Source organism: Arachis ipaensis, chromosome B8 (assembly GCF_059453495.1).
Source record: "Arachis ipaensis isolate K30076 ecotype BB chromosome B8, ASM5945349v1, whole genome shotgun sequence".
In the NCBI taxonomy this organism is placed as follows: domain Eukaryota; kingdom Viridiplantae; phylum Streptophyta; class Magnoliopsida; order Fabales; family Fabaceae; genus Arachis; species Arachis ipaensis.
This window is the reverse complement of record NC_142443.1, coordinates 66349946-66368190: the sequence shown is the minus strand read 5'-3', so window position 1 is coordinate 66368190 and position 18245 is coordinate 66349946. Positions and strand designations below refer to the sequence as shown.

The following is an 18245-nucleotide window of genomic DNA, read 5'->3' as shown; positions in this document are numbered from 1 at the left end:
CTTTCCCTTGCTTTCGTAAAGGTTAACTAAGTGGGATTAACTTCAATTCTCATAGGAGTAACTAGGATAGGACTTCCGAATTTTTATACCTTGCCAAAAGTTTATTTTACAGTTATTTATTTATTTTACTTGTCATTTAAATTACTTGTTCCCTACTTTCAAAACCCCCAATTTACAAAACTCATAACCAATAATAAGAACACCTCCCTGCAGTTCCTTGAGAAGACGACCCAAGGTTTAAATACTTCGGTTATCAATTTTAAAGGGGTTTGTTACTTGTGACAACCAAAACGTTTGTACGAAAGGATTTTCTGTTGGTTTAGAAGCTATACTTACAACGCGATCATATTTTTATATTTCTTTACCGATAGAAAAATCGATCGTCAATGCAGTAAGGAGAACCTTCCAGAATCCATCAAGACCAGCAAAATGGAGGTGTAAAAGCAACGAAGAGGTGTGCTCCAAACCCAAAACCCCCACAAAAATCTCGAAAACACCAGAAAGAACACTGGGCTACTTCTCGGATCTCCTGGACGCGGATCTCTCGAAAGTGAACCTTGCAAGCATCATGACCCACATCTAAAGAAGCCAGAATTGGTATCAGAACCCATGTAAGAGTGAAGGAAGAGGGATGAGAGGGTAACGAAGGAGACGGTGAACGCAACGCAGTATAGATAAGTGTAGAGGCGGGTTTGAAGGTGAGTGATAAGTCCATATTTAACGATACTTTTTTGCTTAAATTGAATGGATTTCATCACATAAACTCACACTTAACCACCAAAATAGCATACTTTTATGTTTTATCCCTAAATTGAATCTAAATGTGAAAACATGCATTTTTGTGCTTAAATTGAGCAATTTATTCCCACTTTGATTCCATTCGATGCCGTGATATATTTTACGAGTGATTTCAGGTCTTAGAGGCAAGAATGGATATGCAAAGGTGGAAAGAAGCATGCAAGAAGAGAGAACACATGAAGAAAACAAAGGAGAAGCACACACTGATGTGTGCGTGCGCACAACCACCCGTGCGTGCGCACAAGTACAGAAACCAGCAAGTGTGCGTATGCATACATCTGTGCGTACGCATAGGTACCAACGCGTGACTTCATTAATGAAGCACGTGGCTCACAATTTTGGGGGCCTCTTGGCCCAGTTTTGGAAGGCTGAAGGCTGGTTTGAAGTGCTATATGAAGGGGACAACACCACATATCGAAGTATTAGTTTAGGAGGCCTCATTACATACCTTAGACATAATTTAGGAGTGGGAATATTGTAGAGTAGAAAATGCTCTCTTAGGATTCATATAGTTTTCATTGTAGCATTTTATAATTTCAATTTTGCTCCTGGATTTTGCTCATCTAATTGTAAGTACTTCTTAATTTCCTTTTTAATTACATCACTTTTGCTACATTTTGCTCTTAATTCAAGTTACTTGTTACTATATGAAATTTTGATTTCTTGAACCTCTTGCTTATGAATTTGGTCTTTTATGATTTATAAATGCTTGATTGAGTTTCTATTGTTGATATTGTGAATATTTTGGTTATAGATTTCATTTTCCTTTGCAATTTCCCATGTTTTGGTTTTATGCCCACCAAGTGTTTGTGAAAACGCCACTTGATAATTTTGAGTAGATTTTCATACCTTGCCTTGAGAAATGAGTTCCTAGGATACTAGAGTCATAATGTCCGACATTTAGTGGTAATTCTTAAGTAGTTAGTTGACTCTTGTTTCCATTGACACTAGCTTTTTACTAAGTAATTAGTAAGTCAGCTAGGACTTATGGATTAAGGTCAATTATGCTTGCTTGACTTACTCCTCGATGTTAGGGGTTGACGAAGCAAAATTGACTCATCGTAGTTGCCATAGTTGTGGTTATGATGATGATAGGATTCCTTAATTCTCATTCCCAAGTCAAGGTCTCTCTTATGCATCAAGGTCTAAGTAGTCAAAGATGGATAGAGCCAAGAGGATCTGATCAACCCTTTAGGCAACAACACCCTACAAGATATCATGGACAAGGACCACTCTACAATGCATACCAAGCTGATAGATATGGTAGACCCCCTTGTAATTACCAACAAACCCCACCCTGTGCTTATAGACCATCCTCTCAACATAGCTTTGAACCACGACACTCACAAGCTCCTTTTCACCATTCACTACCATATGACCCTTATCCACCACAATTCCAATCCAATTACTCCTAAGAACCGCCACATTCTTATTTTGAACCCTCTTCCCCAACCAATGAACCCTCATACCCACCCCAACCTCCAATGAATGACAAACTTCGTGTTCTTCTTCAAGGGCAAGCGAGGATGCGAAGGGGCGTATTGGAACTCACTACTGCCTTAACTGAGGTAGTAAATATAATAGCTTCCCGACATCTGAGTGCTCAAAATTCTCCCATGGCTGCATGTGGAGAATCAAAAGAAGAGCGTAGCATGAAGGAGACACTAGAAACTTCGATGGACAATGAGGAGCATGACTTTGTATTGGAACAAGTGGAGGAAGCCATGATAGTTTTAGAGGAAGAAGTGGTTGAAGCTTTAGGAGATGCTGAACCTCCATGGGAATCAAGAACTGTAAAGGATTCCGCCGAGAAGCTCGGAATGGATGCCAAGGAGGATAGTGCACAGCCTCCAAAGCATATACCTTGTGAAAAATTGGACGGAACAAACCAAGAAATTGATTCCACAAGCAGTGATGATCATGAATCAAGCTCTCCTAGTCACGAACTTGCATCCGCAACTGAACTCCATGAGCCTGAAGAACCTTATCCAAGTGAATATGAAGATGACGTCGAGGTAGATTTCTCTCAACCTCCAACGTATGACTTAAGTGACGAGGAAGACATAGAAGACTTTGATCAGGATGCAGTTGCAGTTGAAGAATTTTGTAAGGAAGTGGAGGAATTCACAGAAGAATACAAAGGAGTAGAGCTTACGGAACCACTGGAAACACCTATCCCAAGGCCATTACCACCTAATACTAGCTTCAAGTGGGTACAATCCTTAACCTTTATTTTTACTTTTCCACTTGAATATGGTTTGCTTGAAACAAATGGCCAGCTTAGAGCTCTCTGCGGCTTTAAGAGTAAGAGGAAAATGGCTCGTACTCAGAGCTGGTGTGCAAGATTCAATAGGGTTCCATGCTTCAATTCGAAGTGCAAGGATTGGTGTTATGTTCAATTAAATGGGTCTTGGAAAACGTTTGGTCATCTTAGTGAGAATACAATTTCTAAACCTCCCGGATGAAAGAATATAGATCAAAACAGAGGCGGATTTAAAAGCAAAGTTTGGGATCCTGGACTATATTCTGACATTCGTCACCACGGGAGTCTGAGAATCTGTTTGAAGCTGCTCAGAAGCTTTACATGCCTAGTTTGGGAACCCGGAGGCTATTGGCATTCCAAACATTGGTGGAGATTTCTGGATGAATTTAAGCATAAGTCACCATAACAGGAAGCTCATCAAATGTCCAACTTAAGGACTTTAACTAAAAGTGCTAGGTGGGAGACAACCCATCATGGTATGGTCGTTTCTTTTTTCAATTTTTATTTCATGTTGTTTGTTTTTATGTTATATTATTTTCATTAAACCTGAATATTATTCATAGCATTTGCATCAGCATTGCATACTGCATAATTAGCAAAAAAAAAATGCATGCGACGCGTAAGCGTCGCTGATGCGTCGGCGTCACAAAGTGCATTAGGAAGAAAAGGAAAGTGAACAGAAAGTCACGCGAAAGCGTGGCTGGAGGCGTGCCTTTGGCACAAATTGTTCCATGCGACCGCATCGTTAACGCGTTCGCGTCAGTTGCGAAAAATACCTCCCACGCGTCTGCGTCACTCACGCAAATGCGTGATCTGAAAATCAGCGTAAAAATCCAACGCCTAGAAAGTTGGGCTGGAATCGTGCGGCTGGTGTGCGTTTAGCACAAAACGGCCCACGCGTTCGCGTTCTTGACGCGAATGCGTCACTTGCAAAACAGTCATCCCACGCGAAAGCGTGAGCGACGTGTCTGCGTCGCGTGGATATTATGGCCCCCCTAAATGGAGACAGAGAGTTGCGCTAAAACGACGTTGGAATTGTGCGTTTAGCACAATTTTTAGCGACGCAGTCGCGTGCCTCATGCGACCGCGTCATTCATCTTTTACCCATTCCATGCGATCGTGTCAACCACGCGACCGCGTCAACCCCATTTCACCCTAATCACGCGATCGCGTGCCCCACGCGTTTGCGTGGATTTGAATCCACTAACCCCACGTCACGCGAACCCTAACCCCATCGCGCCCCCCATACCCCCCCCCTTTCTCCTTCCCTTGTCTGCAACTCCCTCCTCTACAGCCATCACCACCGCCAACCACCTCCGATCGCCGCACCACCCCCAACCACCCAGACCCACCGCGACAACCACCCCCCTCCTTCTTCCTTCTCCCCTCCTTCTCTTCCCTTCTCTTCTCTCCCCTCCGCCATTGCCCCCACCGCAGCTAACCTCCAACCACCACCTATCACCACCGACCACCACCACACCATCACCACCATCGCCCCCCTTCCTCCTTACCCCCCTCTCCACCATTAACCCCAACCTGAATCCCCTGCCACCAAACAGCCGCCCACCGCCGCGCCAACCGCCCATCACCGCCGCGTCAGCACCACCACCACCACACCCCCATTATCTCTCTATTCCATAAATTTGTTCTTCCACATACCAGGTTCCGCCGAACGCCAATTTCTCTATCATTTGTAGTTATTTGCTTATTTTTCAGATTATGTTCGAATTCGGCTAGTTAGAGATGCATGTTTGTAGTGGATTCTAGGTGGTTAGGTAGCTAGGATGTGGTTAGTGGATTTAGGCCTAATAATTGCGTCGTACTTGTTGCTTGTTTTACCTATTCTACAATTTTGGTCTGGCTGTGATATTTATACTGTTCATATGCTGTTCTTCACTGTTTCATGCTGCTGTTACACTGCTCTTTCATGTTGATATTACTTGTGTCTATTTGTAACTTTATTTTAATTTATATGAACTGTTCTGCTTGCTGTTTATTTCCCGGGAACATCCAATTTTAGCCAAAATACTGCCCGATTTTCTGCAAATTATTTTCATGTATTGAGTTTAGTAATTTACTATTTTGCCTTACTTGGCTACAACCAAACCAATTCATGCCTAACCGGGCTAGCATTCTTATTCCTTTTGATCCCCTAGTTAATAACTTGCACTATTGATGATTTCATGTTAGTTCTGCAACTTTTCTATCCTTCTGAATTATCATCAATACACTGAAATTTTTGCTTGAATATGAGTTTATTATTCTTTAAATTTGTGAATTTCTTGTTACCTAGGGAACATTTCTCATGCCACTCACTTTAATTTTCTTTCTTCTAACCCACTGATTTCCACTTTCTAACCTCTTTTTCACTCTTAACCACTTTTAACTTTCAACCTTCTCTCTTTGGTTTTTAACTATTTACTTTAACTTTCTAACTCAAGGCATGATTCTTATTTTTCCTACTTAACATGAATTCTACTTATATTACATTTTGGATTGTGATTTTTCATCTCAGATTTCTAACTCAAATACATTCCATAATGCACATATACTTAACTCATTTCATAATCCTACTGCTCTTTTGCCACTATGTGCTTATCTTGTTATTATTCTATTTGCCTACTTGTCTTCCTGCTTTGTTCTTCAATTATATCCTGGAATTTCTGTTTTTCAGGATGTCTGACCCTCAGCGCAAAGGAAAAGGCAAAGCAACCACTGGCAAAAGAAAAAGAGGCAAATCCTCTATGTCTATCTTAAACATTATGCATGATGACTCCTGGCGGCAAAAGCACTTTACCCCGCAGGAGAAGGCTGACCAGCTCCTCATTGCCACAGATCCGGTAAAATTTGCAAACAGATACTATGAGCTGAAGTATCCAGTGTTTGCCTCCTCCAGAAACCTGTACCTGGAGAGGACTCTGAAAATTCTAGAAGAACTACAGCAGTACACCTTCGAACAGATAAAATAGAGAGGCTGGTTCTTCTTGGAGAGAAACTTGACAGAGGTCAATGCTTCCTGGGTAAGAGAGTTTTACTGCAACTATTTCAAGACTTCCCTGGATGCAGTGCACCTCAGAGAAAAACAGATACTGGTCACTGAGGAAGCTATTGAGGATATTCTACAGCTTCAGCCTAAGTCAGATAAGCCTGACGGTTACCAAAAGGCTGAAGAGAATATGCGTTTTATGAGATTTGACTGGGATGCTGTCAAGCAGAGGATAGCCCTTGATCCTACTGTCCCATGGGTCATGGGAAAGAACACAGCGATGCCTAAGGGTATCAAGCTGATGAATCTGAATGATGAGGCTCGGCTCTGGCACCAGATCCTGAGCAACTTTGTTATGCCGAGCACTCATGAGACGGAGCTGCCTGCTGCTATGATCACCCTCATCTGGTGTGTGATGGAGGGTAAGGACCTTTATCTTCCACGATTCATCCGGTATTACATGGCCAGGGTCCATGTCAGAGGCACTCTCCCTTTCCCATATCTGATTACCCAGCTCGACCATCGAGTTGACGTGCCTTGGGAGCTGGCTGATGCGAAGCCGACTGCTGCAGACTGCAAGAAGATCATTCTTCACAACAGAAAATTTCAGGCTTTAGGCTAAGACCTCCATTCCTCACCGCTCTTGATGAGACAGCCACACCTTCAGCTGCCCCTTCTTCATCTACTGCTACCCCAGCTACCACCACTGCACCTCCACCTGCCTCAGAGCCCGTTTATCACCTCGTGCACCGCTTATTTCAGCAGCTGGACCAGATGGAGCGCCGCAATCGGCGGCGATATGAGCGATCTGAGCGTCGCAACAAGCGACGCTATGAGCACCTCAAGTTGATGATCCGATCTGGTGGCGACATCCCCTCCGAGCCTGACACACCATCAGAGCCATCCGAGGAGGAGGCGGACGAGCATGAGGAGGAGACACATGCACAGAGAGAGGCTGAGCAGACAGGACCAGAGCAGGCTACGCCACAGCAGGAGGAGCCACACCAGATTCAGGCCGCAGATCTAGAGATTCCTATACAGTCAGAGCCTCCACTGCAGCAGACAGATCCTCCTACCCTCATCCAGTCTGCAGACCTTCAAGCCACCACCGAGACTCCAGCAGCCCATCCTTCCGGTGATGACACTCCTTCACACCCAGCTTGAGTGAGCATCGAGGACGATGCTTTACTTTAAGTGTGGGGAGGTCGCCATTCCTGGCGTATATTTTTGGTGAACCACTACAGACTCTTTTATCTTATTTTGTTATTTTCCTGTATTTTTATTTTTATTTTTATTTTTCAGTACTTATACATTGTTCTTTTGCTGTATTTCTACCCTATTTTCCGCATTTTGCACTTTAGTTCATATTTTAGCCATTTAGCTTAGTTTGCAATTCTAAACTTATTAATTATAGAATATGTGGATTCATTAGTATAGTTTACCCTTTTAGCATATAATAGTTTGATTTAATTGAAAATAAAAGGAGTAAACTAGAAATCTTAGTAAATTAAAACAATCCACACACCTTGTATATATGGCATTACATGTTAGTTAGTTAACAACATTTCATCAAGGAACAACACTAAGATTTTAAGGGCCACCCTAAGATTTACATTGAGAATAATGGGAACTCTTAATTTTTACTTGCATGACATATATAACTGATATATGATTTTTGAGCTGGAGAACACACAGCCTATGAGTTTTGAGCTTAATTGTATGGTTGCATTCAGACCATAAATTTCATTCCTGTGTGTTTTACCCTTCTTTTTCATTCTGATGTTCTTTACTTTGTTTTAATCTATATGTCCAATTATAGAATATAGATACATACCAAAAGATGATTGAGGCCATCATTTGAATTTTTCCTCACTTATCCCAAATTAGCCTACCTTTTACATCACCCTTATTAGCCCCCTTGAGCTTTTTAATCCCCTCTTGCTCTATAAACCACATTACTAGCCTTAAGCAGAAAAACAAAATAAAAATCCCAAGTTGAATCCTTGGTTAGCTTAAGATAGAAATTGTGTATTATTTAAGTGTGAAAAATTTTATGGGAACATGGGATGATAGAAACAAAGTAAGAATTTAAAAAGAGTAAGCTATTTCAAAAACAAAATTTGGAAAGCATGCTCATGTGAGATCAAAACAATGGGATTACCATGTGCATTGATTAAAAAAAAAGAGAGAGAAAAAAGTATTTTTACATTATTTAATTAAGGGAATACACAAAGAAATTTTCCAAAATGTAAAATAAAAAGAATCAATGCACATGGGATAAAATCAAAATTAATGCACGAGTTTGCAAAACAAAGTGGGAAAATTTGGGTAAATAGGTAAAGGAACCTTAAAATTATATAAAGTATGTATGTTAGGTGAGATCTTAGACTAATCAAGGATTCACTTATTAGCTCACTTAGCCTTATACATATACCCTTACCTTCACCTTGGCCCCATTACAACCTTGAAAAAGACCTCATGATTTTTGTATGTCTGTATTCCATATTTGTTGATTGATTAGATGAAGAACAAAGTTATAGAAAGTAAGGATAGAAAAAGAATAGAGTGATTAACCCAATAAACACTGAGTGACTAGAGAGTAAACACAAAATCCAGTGAGGGTTCAATAGCTCATCACCATATATCTCTGCTTAACTGTTAATTGTCTTGCAAGTTTGTGAATTATTTTTACCCATCTTAATTGTAAAAGTGCTTTAACATTATCTAAGGTTTGGCTATGCATATATGATTCCTTGAGAATATGAATTAATTTAACTACATGTAAGCTTTATAAACAAGTGAATAACAATTAGAATTGCATGATTCATTTAGGTAGTTGCATTTAGAATAGATTGCATTGCATAAGATTCCACCACTTTAACCTTACCTTATTCTTTATCTTGGATTTAGCATGAGGACATGCTATTGTTTAAGTGTGGGGAGGTTGATAAACCCATATTTTATGATATATTTTGTGCTCAATTCAAGTGATTTATTCAATCCTTTACCCACTTATTCATGTGAAATTGCATGATTTTACTTTTCCTTCCTTATTATGTGATATATGTGAAAAACATGTTTTCTATGCTTTAAAAATATTTATTTTTAATTACCTTTTATTACCATTCGATGCCGTGATTTGTGTGTTAAGTATTTTCAGATCTCCTAAGGCAGGAATGATTTAAAGGATGGAAAGGAAACATACAAAAAATGGAAGGAAAACACAAAATGGAGTTTTTGAAGAAACTGGCAGCGACGCGAATGCATGGACGACGCGGCCGCATGCCTAGCGCGAAAAGGCAGTGACGCGAACGCGTGACTGACGCAGACGCATGCCTTGAGCAGAACGCATATGACGCGTACGCGTGACCGAAGTGAACGCGTGATAAGGAAAACTCCAGATGACGCGATCGCGTGACCCACGCGAATGCGTGACAGACGCCACGCACCAGAAACTGCAGAAAATGCTCCCAGCGATTTCTGAAACCCTTTTTGGCCCAGATCTAAGTACAGAAAGCACAGATTAGAGGTTATAAAGTGGGGGAATCCATTCATTCATGAGGAGGCCTTCAATTATTCACTTTTCATGATTTAGATGTAGTTTTTAGAGAGAGAGGTTCTCTCCTCTCTCTTAGGTTTTAGGATTAGGATTCCTCTTAAAAGATTTAGTATTTCAACTCTTTATCAGGTTCAATATTCCTTTTACTTTATATTTCTCTTTTACTTTCAGATACTTTAATGCTCTCATTTAATTACTTATGTTGCCAAATTGGCCTATGAACTCTTTATGTTTAGATTGATTTTCTCTTATTAATGCTACAATTGAGGTATTTCAGATTTATGATTCTTATTTAGCTTTTTATATTCTTGGCTTTAATTGATTAACTAGAGGCTCTTGAGTTATCAACTTATTGTGATTGATTGTTATGTCGGCTAATTGACTGGAATTCCACTAACTCTAGTCTTTCCTTATGAGTTGACCAGGACTTGGGAATCTAACTAATTAGTTGACTTGACTTTCCCTTGCTTTCGTAAAGGTTAACTAAGTGGGATTAACTTCAATTCTCATAGGAGTAACTAGGATAGGACTTCCGAATTTTCATACCTTGCCAAGAGTTTATTTTACAGTTATTTATTTATTTTACTTGTCATTTAAATTACTTGTTCCCTACTTTCAAAACCCCCAATTTACAAAACTCATAACCAATAATAAGAACACCTCCCTGCAGTTCCTTGAGAAGACGACCCGAGGTTTAAATACTTCGGTTATCAATTTTAAAGGGGTTTGTTACTTGTGACAACCAAAATGTTTGTACGAAAGGATTTTCTGTTGGTTTAGAAGCTATACTTACAACGCGATTATATTTTTATATTTCTTTACCGATAGGAAAATCGATCGTCAATGCAGTAAGGAGAACCTTCCAGAACCCATCAAGACCAGCAAAATGGAGGTCTAAAAGCAACGAAGAGGTGTGATCCAAACCCAAAACCCCCCACAAAAATCTCGAAAACACCAAAAAGAACACTGGGCTACTTCTCGGATCTCCTGGACGCAGATCTCTCAAAAGTGAACCTTGCAAGCATCATGACCCACATCTAAAGAAGCCAGAATTGGTATCGGAACCCAAGTAAGAGTGAAGGAAGAGGGAAGAGAGGGTAACGAAGGAGACGGTGAACGCAACGCAGTATAAATAAGTGTAGAGGCGGGTTTGAAGGTGAGTGATAAGTCCATATTTAACGATACTTTTTTGTTTAAATTGAATGGATTTCATCACATATACTCACACTTAACCACCAAAATAGCATACTTTTGTGTTTTATCCCTAAATTGAATCTAAATGTGAAAACATGCATTTTTGTGCTTAAATTGAGCAATTTATTCCCACTTTGATTCCATTCGATGCCGTGATATGTTTTACGAGTGATTTCAGGTCTTATAGGTGAGAATGGATATGCAAAGGTGGAAAGAAGCATGCAAGAAGAGAGAACACATGAAGAAAACAAAGGAGAAGCACACACTGACGTGTGCGTGCGCACAACCACCCGTGCGTGCGCACAAGTACAGAAACCAGCAAGTGTGCGTACGCATACATCTGTGCGTACGCATAGGTACTAACGTGTGACTTCATTAATGAAGCACGTGACTCGCGATTTTGGGGGCCTCTTGGCCCAGGTTTGGAAGGCTGAAGGCTGGTTTGAAGTGCTATATGAAGGGGACAACACCACATATCGATGTATTAGTTTAGGAGGCCTCATTACATACCTTAGACATAATTTAGGAGTAGGAATAGTGTTGAGTAGAAAATGCTCTCTTAGGATTCATATAGTTTTCATTGTAGCATTTTATAATTTCAATTTTGCTCCTGGATTTTGCTCATCTAATTGTATGTACTTCTTAATTTCCTTTTTAATTACATCACTTTTGCTACATTTTGCTCTTAGTTCAAGTTACTTGTTAATATATGAAATTTTGATTTCTTGAACCTCTTGCTTATGAATTTGGTCTTTTATGATTTATAAATGCTTGATTGAGTTTCTATTGTTGATATTGTGAATATTTTGGTTATAGATTTCATTTTCCTTTGCAATTTCCCATGTTTTGGTTTTATGCCCACCAAGTGTTTGTGAAAATGCCACTTAATAATTTTGAGTAGATTTTCACACCTTACCTTGAGAAATGAGTTCCTAGGATACTAGAGTCATAATGTCCGACATTTAGTGGTAATTCTTAAGTAGTTAGTTGACTCTTGTTTCCATTGACACTAGCTTTTTACTAAGTAATTAGTAAGTTAGTTAGGACTTATGGATTAAGGTCAATTATGCTTGCTTGACTTACTCCTCGATGTTAGGGGTTGACGAAGCGAAATTGACTCATCATAGTTGCCATAGTTGTAGTTATGACGATTATAGGATTCCTTAATTCTCATTCCCAAGTCAAGGTCTCTCTTATGCATTTATAGCATTTTCACTAGTTTTAATCTTATCTTCTTTTTAATTACATTAATTCCAATTTTGATCCATTTCTTAGTTATTTTAATCTTTCCATTCCTTGATTTCAAAACCCCTTTTCTGCACAACCAAAAGTGTGACATCTTAATTGCATTCCTAGGGAGAACGACCCGATGTTTAATTACTCTCAGTTAATTTTAATTGAAATTAAACTTTGATTGTAAGGATCGATTGCCGGTTTGCAACAAGTTTCTATATTGTTAAATTCTAGACCGGCATAATTCTTATCGTCAGTGAGCATGGTCGAGCCTGAGCCTGAAGATCTGGGCATTCTTCTCGTCAAAATCGAACTTGTCCTTATTCTTGGGGCGCTTTCTGAGGTCAGTAGCAGGACCTTCGGGGGCGCTAGGGCGGCAAATGGCAGCACGAAAGCCGTTGGAGGTGGAGGGTTGGGCATCGGGGTGGATGTAGGTTTGGAGAGCGTAGAGGAAGAAAATTGGGAGCATGAAGAATGCGATGAAGAACGCGAGGAAGAGGGAGAGCGAAGCGTGCGGGAGTGGGGCTTTATACAATAACACCAACTGCGAGGAACCAATGTGGGTATAGTGGAAAATGAGCCAGCTCAGCTACAGCGTGGCAAAACGACGCCACGTAAGCGCTCCGGTGATGACTCATCACCAGAAATATGTCCAGGGATCACTATGAGTGCTCGGAGCTCTATCTGGAGGACTACAATAGGAAAAACGAGATCTTGAGAACTACATTAGATAATCACGCGAATCCCAGGGACTACTATGGGTATTTACTCTACCATGAGCTTTAATTTGGTATAAATTTCATAGCATTTGGGTAAAAAATAAATTTTACATAATTTTTTAGAGTTTTGCCCTGCACTTAAAAATCTACAGAAAACAACAGGTAACATATATTTTGTAAAAATCACCAAAATTTCATTTCTAATTAAATGCTTTTGAAATTGTGTGGAGGTATACTAGATTTTCCTGAGTTTAAAACAAAATAAGTTCCAATTCCATATCAATTTATATGAGCAATTAATACAGCTAGAAATTGTGCCCTGTTTTCATAAATCAGTTTCTGAAATCTCAGCGAGCAACACACGTTCCAAGTAACATTATTAATTCTACAAAATAGCTATGAACCTGAACTTTGTGACCAATTAAACTAGATACACAAAACTTCATCATCCCTTTGGTTTTAACTTAAAATGTAATGTAAATCAAAGTTACAGTGGATGAAAGATACGATTTTAAAAACTAGAAAACAGGATTTTCAGCACAAAACACCAAACTTTGAAAAATCATATCTCCCAAACCACTTTGTGGAATTTCCTGAATTTTTTTATGGGTCACTCTAGACATCTTAAAGTTTATTAAAAAAGTAAATTGTTATAGAAAATATATCTATATTGATCCTAGGTCTTACGGCAAGCTGCTACCCAAAATTATGCAGAAATTCTGAGCATCTCTCCCTAATATTCAATAACCAATTTCAATCTCCTAAAATTCTAACCTACACATTCAATTATTCTCATAATTGATTCTTATTATTTCATATTTCCAACTCAAGCACAGCCAAGAGCCTCAAATCAATGTATATATCACAAATGATATAACATTCTGCACAATATACCACAATTCACAATATCACCACTGCACTATTTATATCAACAATTCTTCAACAATATCAAGGCATAATAGCAGTAATTTCAGCAACAATTATAATATTTAATCACACTAAATCATCCATAACAAGAAAATACAACTAACGGTAACATATAAGACTAAACTGACATCCTAACCCTTCCTTTTCTTTGAGAATTACAAACCGAATTCTGCTCCTTTGCTTATCTTGAATCAAAAACCCTAACAAACACAATTAAAGCAATTTGTTACATCACAGAGCCAAATGGCCGAACCTCATATGGAGCAAGAGAAGGATTCTTACTCTTGTAATGGACTGAACTTGAATGGTTTGGTCACTAAACAAAGAAATTGAAGCTCAATAAGGATAGAACTTTCGAATTGGGGAAGAAATAGAAGAATATAGAAGCTACTGGTTCTTACCCAGTAGAAAAATGTTGAAAAAATCAGAAAGAAAAAGGAATGGAGCTCTTCCTCTGGCTTCGGGTAGCATCTTCCATAGTTTCTTTCCCCTTCTTCGACGATTATGCACGAAGATGGTGATGACGATTCTATTCGTGCTTCCTTCTCCTTCTCCTCAGCCCGTCGCTGTTCTTTCTCTCTTTTCTCTTTTTTTCGTGTGTTTGCTTGTGTGAGTGACGAAGAGAAGGGAGGCTTGTACTCATTAAATAGAAGAGAAGGGAGGATAGGTGACATGTGATAGAAGGCTTTGTGTCTTCCTTCTTTCCTCAATACAGCAGCACATTAATGAGAAGAGGTAGAACCATGGTTCTTCGTTGGGTTTGCATCGGTGCAGGAAGGAAAAAGAGTAAAAAGGGCAATCAGGCAGTGTGCGGATAGTTTCTTTGACACACAAATACATAAACACAAATAATAGGTTTAATTATTTTGTTGGTTTTTATAGTTTTATAAAATTTTTAATTAGGTTCCTATATTTTTTTTAATTGGGTCTTTGTACTAATTTTTTTTTTAATTAAGTCTCTTTTAGTAGTAATTGGCTTAATTTTATAGGGACCCAACTAAAAAAAAGAATTAGTATAAGGACCTAAATAAAAGGAAAAAAAGTGTAGGGACCCAATTAAAAAAAAAAGTTGGTACAAGGACTTAATTAAAAGGAAAAAAAAATATAGGGACCTAATTGAAAATTTCGCGAAACTATAGGGACCAACAGAGTAATTAAACCTTTTTTTTTACTATATTTGGTAATGATATACAAGACACATTGATTTTAACTAAATATCATATTTACCCTTATCACTGCAATACCACTACCAATATTACTTTTCACCATCACTGTCATTAATTTTTCAACCTCAATCTAAATAACTATGAAATATCATCAAAATCTTTAATCCAATAATCAAATCAATAATTTTTTTATATATAAAAAATTAAAATAGAGATAAAAAAAAAAAGAAACTTAAACAAAATATATCCAATGAAAAAGAATAATGAAAAAAATACAAAAAATAAGTACAATTTGAAAAACAGATATGGGAGCGGTGAAGACAGATCTATATACAGGAAGAGGCAACAGAGGCGTTAACACCGGCACGAACCAACAAAGACAACGGAGGTGGGTGAAGGTAGATCTAGAGGCAAAGCGAGGCATCAGAGACATCGACACATGCGACGAAGAAGAGAGGCGAACCAAGGTAGATCTGGAGGCGGCACGACGATGGGGATGACGGAAGGCGAGAGGGAGGCGGCACAACGATGGTGACGGCAACAACGCTGAGAGGGAGATGAGGGTGGCGACGGAAGAAGAGAGAGAAGGCAGAAGAGAAGAAGAGAGGCGGACAAAGGAAGGAGGCGGTGGCGACGTCGATAGTGGTGAAGGTGACAATGGTAGAAGGAGAAGGCAGGGGTAGAATAGAAGTTGAAAGGTGGAATGAATTGGAGAAGAAGATGGAGAGTTATGAAGATAGGGTAAAGGATAAAATTGGAATTTTAAAAAATAACAAGGGATAAAATTGAAAAAATTTGTGTCTCATCAGTTATGTCTCAGTGTCACAGCTTAAAGGAGATACACAAAATACATGTATTTCATGTACATCTGTGTGTAACCGTGTCCATCAAAATTTTGTGTCTCAACAAACAAACAGTATACACGTTCCACCGTGTCCATGTCTCTAGTGGACATGGACATGAACCAAACGCTGCCTCAGGGTTTCTTTGGTTTGGTTAAGATGGAGTGTGGTTCGGTTGAAGTAAGAGAAAAGAAAACAAATCAGTTTAAAGCTTGGTTCATTAATTAACCAAAAGGACATTCCGGTCATTCAATTTGATGTGGTCTTGGAATAACTAATATAGTGATTCATCTATTAATTCCTCTCATGAACATTTAAAGAGATAATAAATAACTCATAGAAATGATTATTTTGCATAATAATTAATCGAAATGGTAATTTTTAAATTACTGAGTCTTGTCGTTAATTACAACAGAATAAAAATTTTAACTTAGCAAGATAAGTTAAATTATATTTCTCTATTTTAATATCTATCTAACACACACATATCCATTTACAAAAATTGTAATTAATTTAAAAAAACGAAATTTTTGAAGCAGAAAAATCGAGTTCTTATATTTTACCTTTTAAAAAAAAAATTGTCCTCAAAATTTCGTTACTTTGAGTGAAGGAATCAGTTTTAGTGATATTTTTAGTGTTCACAGCAAATACCCTTTTTTATGGTTGAGATCTGGGAGGAATAAGTCCGACCGTTCATTGGTGGCAATTTTTAGTTCTGTGTCTCTATCTGCCATACTGATTGCAAATTTCTGTTTCGAGCATGTAGCGTCTGCCTCTATGACTCTTTCTACACACAGTACATATTGGTCTTGACTGGGTTGGTTGTGGCTATTTGCCTAAATCTGGGTGCCGATCGATATTATCCATGCTATGATGAGGAGGGAAATTACCATTCTGTGGATTCTGACGAGGAATAGCCTGCCTTGTCACTTTGAAGTTCCTTCCTTAAAGGGCAAGGTTACGATTGAAATCTCTTGGTAAAAAGTCTCTTTGGTTAGTTTGTGATACTGCTAACTTCTTTACGTATTCCTCTGTCAGTTGGCTCTTGTTAATTAGTTTCACAAAATTTCGGATCTCCATTGGACCCACGTGAGCTAGTAGTTCCTCTCTAAGTCCTCGCTCAAACTTGATGTACTTCCATTTCTCGAAAGTAGCTGGTGCTCCTTGACAAACCTTCAAGAATCGGTATAACTCCTCAAACTTACGAGTATATTCAGTGATTGCCATGTTTCCCAGTCTTAGCTGAAGCAACTTTAGTTCCTTAGCGATGCGAAAACACTGAGAAAAATACTTTTTGTGAAATTTAGTTGAAAATTCTTCCCAAGTGATATCAACAACTTCTCTCCCTAGTAGTTGAAGTACTCCTTGCCACCAATGTTGCATATTGTTTCTCAACATATAAGCAGCAAATTCTACACGCTGTCTCTCAGGGACTTTTTGTGCTTGCAAGGATCACCCAATCTCCTTGAACCAATCATTAGCTCATGTAGCACTGATGAGAGAACTTTTGCGTGGTCTAGAAAATTGCGGATAAATCCTCGTTGCAAGTATAGTTTCTAAACCTTCAAAAGTCCTTTCATACAAACGTTTTTGGGTGTCACAAGTAACAAACCCCTTTAAAAATTGTTAACCGAGTATTCAAACCTCGGGTCGTCTTCTCAAGGAACTGCAAGGAAGTATGTTCTTATTATTGGCTATAAAGGTTGTAATCGGGGTTTAGAAGGTGAGAAGCAAGTGATTTAAATGACAGGTGGAGTAGATGGCAATTAAAGTAAATAAATACTGTAAAGCAATCTTTTGGCAAGGTAAGAGAAATTGGAAGTCCAACTTAGTTATCTCTCTCAACAATAATGAAAGTTGAATCTAAATTCCACTTAGTTAACCTTTACTAAAGTAAAGGAAAGTCAAGGGACTAATTAGTTTGACCTTCGAATCCTATTTATTTCCTAAGAAAAAGTTGGGATTATTGAAGTTTAGTTCAATTAGCAAGATAACGATTATCAATTATGCTGAGTTGAATAATGTTGAGTTACTGATTTCTTAACCAAGACCAAAAGGGGAAAAAGTAAAATTGTTGGAATAAAAATGTCCTTAGAAGGAAAGCAATGGTAACACAAATTAAAGAGAAAGCAATCAATAACTGAAATACCTCAAATAATCATTAATTCAAATCATAACATGGAAAGGGTTCATAAGTCAAGTTGGCAACATTTATAGGTACGAATAAAAGTATTAAAGTAAATATTAAACTTGGATCGAGAGTCACTCTTAAAAACTAAGAGAAGTCCTAAATCCTAATCCTAATCCTAAGAGAGAGAGGAGAGAATCTCCCTCTCAAAACTAAATCTAAATCATGGAAAGTGAAAATTGGCGAGCTCTCCCTGAATGGATGCGTTCCCCCACTTTGTAACCTCTGGTCTATGCCTTCTGGACTTGGATTTGGGCCAAAAAGGGCTTCAGAATTTGCTATGAGCATTTTCTGCAATTTTTGGTGCGTGGCCTCTGTCACGCGTCCGCATGGGTCACGCGGTCGCGTCATTCGGAGCATTTCCTTTCCA

At 38.7% G+C, this 18245-nt stretch overlaps 1 long non-coding RNA gene across 1 annotated transcript; it reads right to left on the bottom strand.

Moving 5' to 3' along the window:
* Nucleotides 1-13720: 13720 nt before the first annotated feature.
* On the bottom strand, nucleotides 13721-14509 carry LOC107612142 (uncharacterized). Its single transcript, XR_001613613.3, has 3 exons — nucleotides 14081-14509; nucleotides 13962-13995; nucleotides 13721-13879 (listed from the first exon to the last, which is right to left on the bottom strand). It is a non-coding gene; the product is annotated as an uncharacterized LOC107612142 (long non-coding RNA).
* Nucleotides 14510-18245: the final 3736 nt, after the last annotated feature.